This window comes from Lutjanus erythropterus, chromosome 8 (assembly GCF_056507025.1).
Source record: "Lutjanus erythropterus isolate fLutEry1 chromosome 8, fLutEry1.hap2, whole genome shotgun sequence".
NCBI classification, from domain to species: Eukaryota; Metazoa; Chordata; class Actinopteri; order Lutjaniformes; family Lutjanidae; genus Lutjanus; species Lutjanus erythropterus.
This window is the reverse complement of record NC_139324.1, coordinates 35,687,324-35,699,007: the sequence shown is the minus strand read 5'-3', so window position 1 is coordinate 35,699,007 and position 11,684 is coordinate 35,687,324.

Below are 11,684 nucleotides of genomic sequence, written 5' to 3'. Positions count from 1 at the left end.
ACACACACACTGAAAACTCAATTTCTTGTGTTAAAAATAAGCATATATTGGTGCTCTTTAGTCCTTGATGATGATTCAGTTTGACTCTTGTTGAAATGCCCCACGCATGTATGTAATCTGACTCATGGTTGCAAAAACATGCACGCACACACACACACACACACACACACACACACACACACACACACACACACACACACACACAAAACAAACTGTAGACAGGAATAACATAATTAATCAACACAGATATTCTTTCATCATGGTGTGTGTGTGTGTGTGTGTGTGTGTGTGTGTGTGTGTGTGTGTGTGTGTGTGTGCCAAGCTTTTCCATATTCATGGTGGAATTCTTGGAGAAGAAATATTCAGATGCTGCAGGCAGATCAAGTAATAAAAGTTTTTTTTTTATTATTTTGCATTAAAATGCTAAATCAGGCTTCCATTTTTCTCAGAGGGCTGTCGTCAGGGAGAAAATTAACATAAAGGCTCTGATGTTCATGAATCAAGTGAAATCTAATTAAAATGTTTAGTTACAGTAGAATCCACTCAGGCTACAAAAATACATCACAGCAGATAAGTAAACCTCAGCACATCCATTACTGTTATCGTAAAATACCCTAAAATATTGTGATATTATTTTGGGCCTAATCGCCTGCCTCTGCTCTGCAACAGGCGGAGGCGTGGAGAGGTGACCAAGACCACTGACCATGGAGGAGCAAACTGGCATTATGAAGCACATCAGTCTGTCCACCTGTATGCAGGTGAACTTGCACCTGTAAGGGGTGAACACCAAGATAAAACAGTTATTGTACACTTTTACTGCAGAAAAACTTGAATTTTGTGACTCTTCTGTAGACAAACATTGGAGCGGAGTATAGAAAATAAGACACAGGTGGGTGGAAACTACTGCAGGTAAAACACGAAAAAGAAAGACGCAGGACTGAGAGATAATGAGGGATCGCCGAGGGCAGGAAAGAAGAGAAAGAGGAGATGGGAGATACTCTAGATGTGAGGAATGTTGTTATTGTGGAAAAGACGGTCGGACCTCGGTGACTGCAGACATCAGAGCTGTTTCTGTCACACAGACAAACACATTCATCTCATCATCCCGAGTCTTTTCATCGCTACTCTCATGCAACATACAATGTGGGGCGAGACACCCACACACAAACACACACAGACACACACTTTAGAAGAGATTGAAAGTGTTTGCGTGACTCTTTGTGGCTCATTTGTGCTGGCTTCTGCATGTTCACTTTTTTTTTCCCCACGTGTGAGTGAGTGTATGTGAATGTGAGGTGTGTGTGTGTGTGTGTGTGTGTTTGCATCTTTGCCCTCACATGTGTGCTGCAAGTGTGTGTGTTCATGCCGTTTGCCCGTCGGTCTTGCGTTCTCTCGGGGTTTCAGGCTCGCCTTCATTGTGCTTCTTTTGTCCGTGGCTGCTTTGTTTAACTAGTGGTTGGTCAGTAAAACAGCAGCGGTTAGCTGCTAAACCAGCGCACTGGTTTTGTGTCTCAACACAGCGGCACAATATGAAGCGAGCTGCAGCTACAGAACCGCCAGAAGAGGCAAACAAAGAAGAGCTGGGAGCACTAATCGTCAGGACAAAGCAAAGATGAGCAACCACTTCATCACCAAACACCCAAACCTGCTGCTGGCCCCTGCAGGAGATCTGTTTTCCCAAAGAGACAAAGAGAGATGTTTTGGTTTGACAGGCTTTATGACGGCTTTACATTTAAACCACTGATGCAGTTTAAATCCTGAATTATTTTTTTGTATAACACTGGCCTTAAGTGTTTTATATGAGCGGGTTTTAATGTTGTCAGTCTGTGTGTTTGTCTGTTACTTTTATTGTAACTGTGTTGCTGCCATCTTGGCCAAAGACTAACCTGATGAAATAAAGGTTAAGAAGAAGATTCATTTCCTTCTTCTATGTTATACATTTTTAGGCCCTGTTCAGACTGATATTAACATATGTTCTGAGTGAGCTGATCACAAGTGGACAGCTTTAAATACAGGTCTGAACTCAGACCACATCTGCGGACGGTCTGTGAACACGTTAACATAACGTGACCTGAGCCACTGGGCTGCAATGATGGACAGCCTTCTTACAGGGATAGTTCACACAGTGATGAAAATGTAGTCATTATCTTCTCACCCTCATGCAGATTGAAGGTCGGGTTTAGTTTTTCAGTCCACAAATGCTGCTGGAGTTTCATAAGAAAACAGCGTTGCAGAATCTCCCAAAGTTTACAGACATAAAAAAGGATCGCCTGGTGTAATCCAAGTCTCCTAAAACCCCGACATACCAAGTTGACTTGATAGACACCATGTTTTTAGGCTAAATCTGTCTAAGTCTGCCTGTAAAATTCCAGCAGCGTTTTAAAACTAAACCCAACTTTCAATCAGCATGAGGGTGAATAGATAACAACTGAATTTTTATTTTTGGGTGAACTATCCCTTTAACTGACATCCTGTGTGTGTGACTGTAATGCAGATTACCTGTGGCCTTTCTTTCTTGCAGCAGATGTATGTGAACAAACTAGTAACCCCAGACTCCCTTAAAAAGACTGAAAAGACAATTTATAAACTTTGTGAAACACTTTTTATTACAAATTCTTAATCAGCTGTGCCTTCCTGTAAATTTGGAATTAAATTCAACACATTAAGTTTTCTTTCCTTGTAAAAAAAAAAACATCATGTTTCTGTGAAGAGCAGACAGGAGAGAGGCTCTGTGGTGCTCTGGGATGCACACTTTTACTCTCTCTGACTGTCAGTGATGCCTTTCTTCATCATCTGTAATGTGAACACATCGGACTTTCACACAGTCAGAAGTGTGTATTGTCATGATCAGCTGGCCTCATTAAAGAACCACTCGTACCAGCGGATGAAGCAATGTGTGCATGAGATTGTTACATTCACCACTTTTTTTTTTCTTTTGGATATGAATACAGTTTTCAAATTATAATATAATCGTACATTTCCACAGAAAGACTCTTGTCATTAATTTAATGTTTTAACATTTCCTCCTGTCAGGCATCTTTACATGCAGGTTTGTCAAGTTGCTCGCTTATTCTGTCCTCTGTGATGGAAACTTCCCTTTGACCCCCTCCTCCTGTTGCAGGCATCATCGCTCCTTGCTGTAGTGATGCGTTTTTTTTTTTCTTTGAAGATATTTTCATATCCAGACATTTTTTCTTTTTTTCAGTGACAGTCAAACCCTCAGGTAACACCACATTAACAGCACTCATTTTTCCTGTTTCTTGGCTTCAGCAGGTCCCTTAATTCCACTGCTGACGCTGTTAAAATGACAGACTTTCCTTTATTTTTCCAGTTTCATACTTTAAGTCTGTGTTGCTGGATAAGTTTCATTATGTTGCTGCCATGCTTGTGCAGCTGTAGCTGTTTTTTGTGAATAAACACCACATGGTTTTGGACACCTCACCATCGCCCTGGCATCTCCGTCTACAACATCATCCAGCCACTAAAAGGTCTTTCTAACAGTGGTGAAAATATAATCTCTGCTTCTGTCAAACTGTGTGACAACCAAGAAAACTCCTGCCACTGATGAAGAGCGTGACATGCATCTGAAAACCCTGGAGAAACAAGCTAGAGAGAGGAACTGATTTAAGATTCTTTAAAAGTAATCCAGTTTGAATTTTAAGTTGTTTTAACAGCACACACATTTCTGCACCTCCACCTGATGAGCTGATGTTGTTAAAAGTTGGATGAGTGAGAGGAAGTTGCACTGAATGTGACTCATCACGGTGTCTGTCACTGGTTGGATTATGTGTGAGGTCACAGTGAGGGCAGATTATCATCTCTGAGAGCAAACCAGTGATGCCAGATTGAAGTCATGTTTGAGAGAGCAGAGTGCAAACTGGGGCCATGAGTGACTCAGCCAGTGTGCGCGTCCATCCATGCACGTAGGTGTGTGTTTTTGTATCGATACAGTTTCAAGTTGCACTTTCAGACCACAGAGAACTTTTTTTTAACACAGGATTTTAATCTGTGCTTCTATAGCAGGAGTCTGGTTGCAGATTTGGCTCCTGTGCTGCAGTTTTAGGGTTTGCAGTCCTGAACATCACCGTTTGGTCAGATCATCACCTGTAGCTGTAGCTAAGTGCATTTACTCAAGTACAAATCTTAGGTACTTTTGTAATGCCACTACTTTTATTCCACGACATTTTCCAAAGCAAGTGTGAAATATAAGATTAAAAAATGTACATAAAGACTAGAAATAGGAGGACTTTATAGTATATATATTGATAAATAACTTAAAACTTAAATGTTAATAAAGACAAGGATTTATTAACCTACGTAACCTACTTTAGATCCTGTAGCTTCAAAATGTATATAACTGTTAATAAATGCATAATAAAGCATATCTTAACATTGAGCAACAAAAAAAGCTTAGTTAAGTTTAGTTAAACTCATAAAATGTGTTTGTAATGCTTACCATTAATGTTACTCTTATTTATAAGTATATACAATTAATATTAATAATTAGTTATGCTCTGTTTTTGTATTAGTTGATGTTTTCGTGGCACACTTTAAGCTCTTTAATCGTTTTCTTTTTCTCTTTCTTTTTCTTTTTATTATGCATTTATGAGAACTGTACGGGTGGAGACACGCACACACACACACACACACACACACACACACACACACACACACACACACACACACACACACACACACACACACATATTTCAAAGCAGTCCTTGAGTCTGGTGTTCAAAGTGGGTCACAGAGCTGAGAAGGGTGGGGGTTGGGTGCACAGCACCGCTACACCTCATTCTCTCAGTCTCTGGGGACAGTTGAACCAGTTTAGGGTGAATGTGATGCCAGGATTTATTCTGCTGCTCGTGGTTTTCTTTGTCCTCTTCATCTGAAAAGTGCACTATTGGGTACAACAGTGGAGGTACTACAGTTTTGGAAAACAAAAACATTTTTAAAAAAGAAAAAAGAAATCAGGTAAAAGGTGTATATCACCTCCTGTCACTCACATACTGCACTGAAGTACAGGTTTAAGGTACTTGTACTTACTTACTCTACTTCTGCTCTATTACAACTCAGAAGACAAATATTGTATTTTTTTTACTTCACTAAATTTATTTGACGGCTTCAGTGACTTTATAGATTAAGATTTTTCCACACAACCACCATAAGAAGAACTGATAAAACATGTTGTTTTCATAAACTAAACTAACAGCAGTACAGTCGTAGAAAAGGGCTAAGGTTCTACCCAGAACCATTCTCTTCCTTTTCTGAACACCTTTTTGAAGAAATTGTGTGTCAGGGTTTTTTTGTATGAGTAAAGGTTACATTAAGAACATTATCATCATCCCAAGAACCCTTTTAGAGTTGCTGAAATCTTTGAAGAACCCTTATGTTATCACAATATAAAAGGGTTCTTAGGAGAATCCCCTGGGTGGGCTCTAGACGAAACCCTTAGAATATAAAAAGGTTCTCAAAAGAACCACCGCAGTGTGTTCTAGATGAAACCCTTAGAATATAAAAAGGTTCTCAATAGAACCTCCTTAATGGGTTTGAGATAAAGCCCTTGAAATATGATAGGTTTCTTGGTAGAACACCCTGGGTGGGTTCTTGTTAGTACCCTTAGAAGCTGGAACGGTTCTGTGTGTTGGGTGGAACCATTACACCATATATGGGTTCTCTGTTGTCTCATAGGGTGTTCTTGGAGAAACCTTTCACAGATGGTTCTGGGTATAGCCCTTGATGTTAGGATCTAGGTAGAACTCTCTGAAGGGTTCCAAGTAGAACCTTTATTAAAGGATCTACAAGGGTTTTCCGATGGGGACAAGCCGAAGAACCCTTTATGGTTCTAGTTGGCCCTTTTATTGGTTAATTAAATGGTTATTTAATTTAGATAAAAACATGTTAAGTTTGAGGATTTGATGTTTTTCCTTTTAATTAAATCAGTTTATTTGAAATAATTTAGATGTTTGAACTGTTGATGGGAGAAAACAAACATTGTGAAGGTTTCATTTTGAGTCCTGGATAACTGTGACTGTGTTTATCACTATTTTCAGATTTTTTTTACGAAACAAATAATCAATTGATTAATGGAGGAAATAATCAGCAGAGCAGACTGGAGTATTTTACAGTGAGGTATGAGTATTTTTATTTCAGTAAAGGATCTGAATACTTCCTCTTCCTCTGGTGTGTGTACATGTTTATCGTTCTGTGGAGCTGAACCGTCACATTGACATATTTTATTTTTAACCTGCTGCTCTTTTATGTTTTCTCTGTTTTCACCCCCTCCTCACACTGTATGATTCACCGCCCTCGTTTCGTGCCTTCCTGTGACGCACCGCGCCGCTTGCTCCTTTTTGAGAAACACCATACGGATTAACGTCTGTAGGCTAATGTGTGCAAGAGTGTCTACAAAACACAGCCAATCATCGACCAGGTAATGAGTGACTCACTTCAATAAAAGAAGCACAGGTGACCTTCATATAGCTGAATTAATCATTTCTCTCTTCTGTCTGTCCTCAACTGTCTCATTTTGCGCCGATACATAAGACCAACAGAAGACAAATCAGATGTCAAAGTCATCCTTGTCTCATAAAGATGGCGTGACGCAAAACAGACTAAAAAAAGTTTATGTATTGAGAACATGTTGCAGAATGATTACATAATTTTTTAAAGAATAAAGAGAAATAAAAACATTTAAAACATGAAGACTTTTCAAAATACCTTATTAGCACAGTTTAACATTAACTTTAAACTGAGAATGCTGTTTATAATAACCAGGTAACAGAACATTATTATCATTATAGACTATTATCTTTAACAACACACAACTAATGAATTATGATTTATCATCAAACCACCCAGCTTTATAAAGTATTTCAAATCAGCTCCACATTTACCAGCTGCAACATTTAAGTGAAATAACATTTAAGTCCAATAATATAACATGTATTATACTCAATATTATACTTAATATTATACTCAAATGGGTCATTCTACATAATGGGTGAAACATAATCCAAACTAGATCAATTCAAAATACATACAAACATATTTAATAAAGCAACATCTTGTATTGCCTCTAATGGTCTAATGCTGGCTGCCTACTGCAGTTGTGCTTCATCTATAATTTAAATAATTTTTATGATCATTATGATTGATGATCAATAGCAGGGACTCTGGAAGTCAGTTACAGTTGGAGGGGCTGAGAGAGCGTCAGTTAAATTAAAGAAGTGAACTGAAGAGTTTACAACAGTTTATCTGGTGTGCCCTTATAGCTTAGTTGGTAGAGTGTGTGTTCTGACATTGTTCTCCATCGCTGGTTCGACTCCTGCCTGCGGCCCATTCGCTGGCTGTCATCTCCTCTCTCTGCCCCGTTTTCTGCCACATCTTTGTCCGACACTGTCGAAAATAAAGGCAAAAGTCCCAAACAAAATCTTAACACCACAGAAGGCTTCATGATCAAATGATTATGATTAGGTTGTTTTCATTACCTTAGAATGACATGTTCCTACCATCTCTGCCCAATCCTACACTCTTTGGTGTTACCAACAATACTAATTAAGGTCCCATTCCATTTAGTGTAGCAGAGTCTTTCTAGTGGACCAACATGCATTATAGCAGCACCCTGACTCTGTTTGACCAGAGTGGAATGGAACCTTAATTAGTATCATGAGTAACATCTTGTTTTACTTTACTGTTTCATATCAATCTTGTGCAAAAGGTCAGCTGTAAAATCTAAAAGTATCACCGCCACAATTGTGAAAAATTATTAAACCTGGGAGATTTTAAACATATAGGCCCGACCCAGATGACACTCCGAGAAAATGGATGTGTTATTTCCACAGTATGTACATTTCTGAGGGGCCAAATGTATTGTGTGTTTTGGAACTCACTGGAGAATTTAGTAAATATTTTCTCAGGCGGGTTTTTCTTCTTTGGGAGTGGAAGTCCTGCCCGAGGATTTGACTGTGTGTTTGTGAAAAAAAAAAACAAAAAAAACATACGGCTGGAAGTAGCAGTTTTCCAGGGAGCTGCTGCTGAAGACCTGTGCTTATGTGGCAGGAGAAGTGTCAGTACTGTTTTGTCATTCGTGACAGCGATGACATTGAACATCACTGTCTGCTGACATGAAATAGACTGAACATAACAGAGCTGTGTGTGAGATACTGAACACAAAGATCCAGAGGTGCCAAAAGGACACGCACTCTTTACTCGACTATAAGTAAAAAAAAAAAAAAAAAAGACTCTAGTAAAAGTACTGAAGTACTGATTCAACTTCTTTACTCAAGTAAAAGTGAAAAAGTACCAAACTATAAAAGTAAACTAGTAAACTAAGTAAACTATAAAAGTAAAAAGAAGCACTGTGAAGGACATTTCTGCAAACTGAGCCTCACCTTTTCTCTGTGGTCTAGGCTCCCATTCTTGTCATTTTTGTCTTATTATATATTTTACATAGTTTTTCTTCTTGTTGAGTCTTTTACATTATTTTCATCTCTTTCATCTTATCATAAATTTTCCATAGTTTTTGTCTTTTGTCTTTTTTGTTTTTTGTTTTGCTCTTGTTAGTCTTTTTACATTGATTTTGACCCATTTTTCTACCTGTTAAGTCTTTTGCATGATTTTGTCTGGTAAAATCTTTTATATTGATTTCATCTTGTAATGTATTTTATGGCATTTCAAGTTTTTGCAGCTTTACATTTTTTTTTTTACATCATTTACATCCTGTTACACCTTTTATGTCATTTTTGTCATTATGTCTTTTATGGCATTTTTGTCTTGTCACACACATTTTTTCATTTTCTTCATTTTGTCATGTCTTTTGTGGTGTTTTTGTCGAGTTACATCTTGTACATCTTTTTTGTCTTCTTATGTCTTCTATGTCATTTTTGTCTTGTCACACGTTTTATGTCATTTTCACTCTGCTACATCAGTTGTGTGTGATATGCACTGATGAATCCACCAAGGATTTGCCCTTTTGAGGTCTTGGTGTTGGGAAGGCGAGGTGTAGTAATGCTAAACAAAAATAATCAATAATCAAATGTACTGAAACTAAAGTAACGAGCCTGTTTTGAAGGTGTAAGAAGAAGAAAATACATATATTTGTGTTGAAATGTGGGGAGTAAAAGTATAAAGTTTTCCGAAAAAATCGGTACTCAAGTAAAGTACAGATATCTCTAAAAATCTACTTAAATACAGTAACTAAGTATTTGTACTTTACACCTCTATAAAAATCACAGATGAAGCTCTGTCTGGCTCTGCAGCATCAAGGCCGGTGGGACCGAGGCGAGCAAATGAGCCTGCCGATCAAAAGAAAAGAAGGGGGGGCTTGTTTGGGACGTAATGAGTTTCAACCTTGCAACCGGCCTATATGTTTTCATACAGAGCTTTTTTTGTCCGTGTCACACCCTCGCACGCAGACATCAAACATTTCCTCTCCTCCACCCTCGTCTCTCTTTACCTGAATTCATCTCTCACGTTTCTGGTTTGTTTTGCCAGCGTTAACTACTGTTTACCCTCCTCTCGTGCTGTGCTTGAACTACATGTTTCTGCTCTACAGGGTGCGTTTCGACTATAATTAGGGAGAGAGCAGGTTTGAGGTAAACAAGCCAGAATTTGGGTCAAATATTCTCAATGTTACACTCTGAAAACAGATCCAAAACAGGCCTCTGGGTGGGGTTTTCTTGCAGTGGAGATGCTTTGAAGTGACAATTGAGGACGGGTAGCTTTGCACCGCGGGAGAAATTCACTCACTACACTATCTTGTGTGTGCATTCCTGCATTGTGTTTGTGTTTGGATCCTGTCTTCCCTGATTCGAGGCTGACATCTCAGATACTTCCTCTGTTAAAATCCACTACAGCTGCTGTGCTGCACGCGCACGAGTCCACACTAACATTTCTGCATGACGTCCTGCAGACTTTTTGCATAATTGTCATCCAGAGCGGTTGTAAACAAGCCTCTCCACCCCTGTCTGCATTTTGTTTGGTCTAAAACATATAGGTCAGTCTGTACTTACATCAGTGTTACTACCAGCATGTTCTGTTATCTTCATGTGTAAATTTAAAACACAGTGTTTGAACAGATGGAGAACTTTTGCTCGTCTGGTCTGTAAACTAAAGTGTAACATGTGTGCCACATTTGGCCTTGTCCCTTGCTGTTCCCTCTCACAGTCCTGGCCTATTTCTTTTTATTAGTTACTGCATAAATTTAATTTCGGGGCCCATTTGACAAGAATCGATGGTTTTGAGTACTGAAAACAAAAGCACAGAAGATGCTCTTTCTCCTGTTCATGCGAAACATCACGAGTTTGAGGCAAATTGTAAAAAAAAAGATTTATAAAGAGCCCTAAAAAAAAAAAAAAAAAAAAAAAAACCCACAGAACTGAGAGAATTTGACTGAATTTCTACCCGGCAACAGAAACACAAACACTGGTTATAAACCTTTTATAAAAAAAAAAGATATGTGCTGTTGATGTCTTTATTTATCAAAACCTTCATGGACCAGCAAATACTAAAAGCTGACATTCAAGACTTTTTTCAGACTTCCTCTGCACTGAGCAGCCGGTTACCTGCCAACAGAATATAGCCTAATTCAGTGGTTCTCAAATAGTGGTTCAAGGACCTGCAGGGGGTCTATTAAAAGTTTCCAGATGAATTAATTTAAATTACCATGAGATTAAAATAATATAATTATTTATTTGTTATTTTACAAAAAGCTTCATTATAATCTGCATTTGTTTGACTGTTCCAAAAGGGTTCTTCAAGCATTCTTTGTAAGGCTAAGGGTTCCATTAAGAACCCTTTTCATCCTAAGAGCCCTTTTTGAGAGAAAGAGTTCTTTCAACCATAATTTAAAGGGACGCCCTGGGTGTCCTTGGAATATAAAAGTCCTTGGAATATAAAAGGGTTCTTGGTAGAACCCCTTTGGATTCAAGGTTTCTATAGAAGGCTTCTGCTTTAGAACCTCTCACATAGGGTTCTGTTTGAGACCTTTCACAGATGTTCTAGGTAAAACCTTGTATGGGTTCTAGGTAGAACTCTGTGAAAAGGTTCCAAGTTCCTCAATCAGGAACCAAAAACGTTACCATATGGGGACAAGCCAAAGAACCCTTTATGGTTCTAAAAGTGTAGAGTTTTTTGTCAAGCGCCGAATTGTTTTTATTACAAAATGTATATGCAGAGATAGTTTAAATTTCTACAAAACAGCCAGAAAAAAATAACAAAACAAAATTCACGTTATATTTTTGACATTGTGTCAGAGGCTGGAGGGGAGCGATCAGTTTGAGATCCCTGCCTTAGGAACTTCATTTGGATCAGGAAAAACTCAACCAAAAAAAAACTTTAACAGGAGTTTTCTCCCAGGATGGACAAACATTCAAGAGATGTGGGTACAGAATATCAAAATCAACAGAGTCAAATTAAAATACGGACAATGAAGGTGACAAAATTCAAGTAAGATTATAGATGCATGAAAAATATGGATCGGGAAGGATGTCAGTCAACTTCAGGTGTCACCAGACAGGCCTGAGCCACAGGAGCTCCTCTTCATCGTCGAGACCTGGACGAGGACAGACTACACAAACACACAAGAACAAAACTCAAGCTCTCCATTCACACAGAAAGAAGGAAAGAAAGAAACACACACAGTGATTCAGATGTCAATCAGAAGAATGTATTAGTGTAGGACT